The sequence below is a fragment of the Pinus tabuliformis genome, chromosome 8 (genome assembly GCF_031772625.1).
Source record: "Pinus tabuliformis cultivar Carrire ecotype Pingquan chromosome 8, CPIR1, whole genome shotgun sequence".
NCBI lineage: Eukaryota > Viridiplantae > Streptophyta > Pinopsida > Pinales > Pinaceae > Pinus > Pinus tabuliformis.
The window spans coordinates 1,611,675,382-1,611,679,211 of NC_142294.1; the positions used below are offsets into that span (position 1 = coordinate 1,611,675,382).

The following is a 3,830-nucleotide window of genomic DNA, read 5'->3' on the forward strand; positions in this document are numbered from 1 at the left end:
ATTTGATCCTGTCAACGAATCCCAACAATATTACCAAAGGAGTTTCCTACAGTATTGGCAAAGGAAAAAATATATAAAGATATGGATATCAAGGAGTTGAGTGTGCGAATTATGGATTATTCATGTGTGATCTGATCTAGAACCGATGTGCAAAAAGGAGCAAGGAGAAGGATCATATCTGAAATATCTGAAGATGCATTGAATATATGATTGATTGATTTTCTTGTTGCAAAATGTTTGAATTTCTAAATCTGTGGTTATAGTACGGATATGATCTGAATGTGTTTACAGAGATCTATGATTTTGATAGTGAAGTATGAATAATCTGTGTTATGTATGCGTAGATGATTTGATTCAATTATTTAAGATATGTACACAAGTTTTCTTCTATATAGTCGCATGGATACACAAATGTTTTTTCATATTAGTCATGTATATATTCTAAGATATGGTTTTCAGTACATTGAAATTTGTACACGAGTGTTAGACATGGTAAATGCGTACATACGCAAATTTGTTTTATGGAAGTCCAATATATGTACTAGGGTTTGCAATTGTTTCTTGGTGATGACAGTTGATGATGTTTATTCTAATTTATTATTGTTTGTTAATGATGTCTTGATCAAGATTGTATGTGTCTCGTAGTGTTGATTGGATTGATTTGGTTGTGGCTTGGTATATTGATTAGTGATAATGTTGCATTATGATTGGGTATTTAGTGAGTCAGTATTGATATATCCATGATTAGCTCTATTTGTGACTCAATATTTCAATGATTCAGTGATTGATATAGTGATCCTAGCTTTCATCATTAATATTGGTGTACAAAATTATGAATCTGAAATTGAAAATTTAAGTGAACTAAAAGTATTGATTCACCCCCCCGTCTCTCGATATTTTTCCTAACAATTTTTTTGCTATATTTTTTATGTACTCTGTGATATGCAATGTTGAATAGAGGAAGGTATATGGAAATGTATGTAGATATGCAAAACATTGCAGAACAATGTTTTTACTCCCTGCTTCGCACAACTATTCTTCTAAAAAAAAAGACACTTTACTTAATATTGCATAAAATTGTGAATAAAAGCACCATCATTCCACTCTTGACAAGCAATAGCAAATGCAAAGTTTTCAATAGCCTTGCAAAACTATCATTCAGAAATAGACTCCAACATCAACGTCTCTTGAATAATTCTCCAAGATTACTTCCTCATTTGAAAGTCTTTCCACTCCGCAACTTTCTCACTCTCTTTCGAGTATGCTATTAGTATTAATTAATTATGCGTATTGCCTCATAAGCGTTACATGTTTATTGAAAACTAAAAAAGTCTTGCCACTCTAGAGCTTGCTCTATCTCCTTCGGATCTGCTATATCCAACCACTTTGCATATATCGAACAAAACAGAAAACTGATTAAAGTTACGAAAGTTCATGTTCTCACATATTTACCTCCTCATAATCATTCATTCCACACAAATTCACGACACTATGCACCTGTTCTCCTGTAGAACTAATTTTGTAAAAGTTTAAGATGGAGAAAAGGTTTAAAATGAAATAAGCAAGAAATGCACTAGTAGTAGCTATGATAATGTCAATGCCAATGTTAGTTCTCTCAATCTTCACACTCAACTTTGGCATCATTCGAAAGAATTAGCCTTTTTTTTCGTTGCCTCAATTCTGCATATTAAATTAACCTTATGCGAAGTGAGGAACGAGAAATATTCACTAAATATAGTCCCTTCTCTTTAACAAAGTCCCCCGCACACAATTTCTTCGCACACCCATTCTCTCACACATACTGCACACCCTTTCTCCGCACAACAAAATCGTAGAAGTCTCAAATAATATTTCAAAGCTACTTCCGCATATTAAAAAGATAATGAACATAAGATATCATAAAGAATGAAAAACATAAGATAAGATTAAAACCATAAACCATCATTAGGTAGAGAAATAGTAACCACTCACAAAATTAGACTTTTTTACCATGCCTCGACTTTGCATATTAAATTAGCTTTATGGACATTGTGAAGCAAGAAAGTTTCACTCTAAATAGTCCATTCTCTTTAACAAACTCTTCTTTCTTCGCACACTCTTTCTTCTTCACTTCTCGCATCTGCTTTCTCCGCACAACAAAGTAGTAACAGTTAGCCGCTGACCCCACACTTGTGCAAGGAACCTGCAAACTTATCAGTTATGTCATCATTGGGCAGAGCAATGGCAATTTTAGGTATAATAGTGTTAGATCACTCATTGACAAAATGACCATTCACATAAATTTTCTTTTTTATTTTTATTTTAAAATGATTGTCACACTAACATATAAAAAAAATAAATTGCCCTCCCCAATCGGAATTATGTCATGGCTTCGAATAATTTTTTTTTATAAATTTGATATCAAATCTTTAGTCAGCTATAAAATTACCGGAAATTAAAAATAAATAAATAGTTCAAAACCAAATTTTATTTTCATAAAAAAATATATAAATAAATTAAGTTTTTCTATTTCATACAAATTAATGGCTGTCCGATTATGAGGCTTGACCGTTGCGCAATGTTCTGTAGGGTGAAAGTACTTTTCCAACAATATTGCGGTGGTGACGCAATCAATTGCCCATACCTCTTTTCAATCTAAGTATAGTCTTAGTTAAAGAATATCACCGAATTTGACTTTTTGGCGAGGCGTGATTTCCATGTCAGTTCCTTCTCTAAATAATGCTATGCCAGTCAATAGCCGCCGGACTTGCAACGCGTTTTACTTCCGCGTTGAATTCTTATATAAAATGGGAGCCTTCTATTATTGCGTTTCTCCTTGTGTTCTGCCAATATATAGACATATAGGTATTGGAATTATTAGGCGAGCAGCAGCAGCAGATAGAACAAAGAAAATAATGGTGGGGTGCAGTACTGTAATAGCCTTACTTCTCTGCTTATCTTTACTTGTACTCTCATTACTGGGTTTGCCCGTCACAACAGAAGCTCGAACGCATGTGGTCTTCTCTTCTTCGCCGGATATTATTGGTGGTGATCGTTATATTCCACCACCCAGAGGTTTGATGATATTCCGTTCCAATGAGAAATCATAATACTTTTCTTGCATCTTCTAATAATGTCATTTCTATATCTCCCGTAATGATTTTTGATTTGAGTTGTTTAATTGCAGAAGAGGGATCAGGGGGGAGTTGGAAGCGAACCATAACAGCCACGCGGCGGCCACCATTGTACCGAGATCTCCGGTGGGAGGCACTAATAAACCCTACGTGAGGCCAGTTCTGCCGCCTCCACCGGTAGAAATGTAGGCCAACGGTCTTCAAATATGATTGTAGGGTTTCAGTCGAATATGTGTTTTGGATAATGTAAAAGAGATTGTTTTTGGAGTAGTCTACCTAGGTTGTAGAATGGCCCGTTTTCCGGCACCGGTTGGAAAATTGTCCGGCTCCGGCTACCGGTAATCTCTCCATCCTCCGCCACCATCTCCTAGCTCCGCCACCCTCTTTCTCCGCCACCTTCCCTAACAGTCCTGACATTCCCTGCCATTCCCTGACAAAAAAATCCAAATGCAGTTAGAGCGCCTGACATCCCCTGACCGATCGGGGATGAGCTGGAATTCATGCGGGGGAGTATTATGGCCGGTTCGAAATGGTCACCCGCGTGCGATTCCGCTCTGCAGCTCACTTCCCGCTCTGCTCTGCGATTCCGCTGTGCTGGCTTACCGCTCTGCGATTCCGCTCTGCAGCTCGGAGGCCAGGTACTCTTCAGCTCGCAGGTACCCTTCGCTATCAGACTGAAAAGCCTGTTTGCCTTTGATCCTGCAAGTAGGTCTCGTG

General features: G+C 37.0%; 1 long non-coding RNA gene across 1 annotated transcript; it reads left to right on the forward strand.

Annotated features, from left to right (window-relative positions):
• The first annotated feature begins 2,854 nt into the window (after positions 1-2,854).
• LOC149242217 (uncharacterized) lies at positions 2,855-3,301 on the forward strand. The gene is made up of 2 exons (XR_016245708.1): positions 2,855-3,054; positions 3,167-3,301. It is a non-coding gene; the product is annotated as an uncharacterized LOC149242217 (long non-coding RNA).
• Positions 3,302-3,830: the final 529 nt, after the last annotated feature.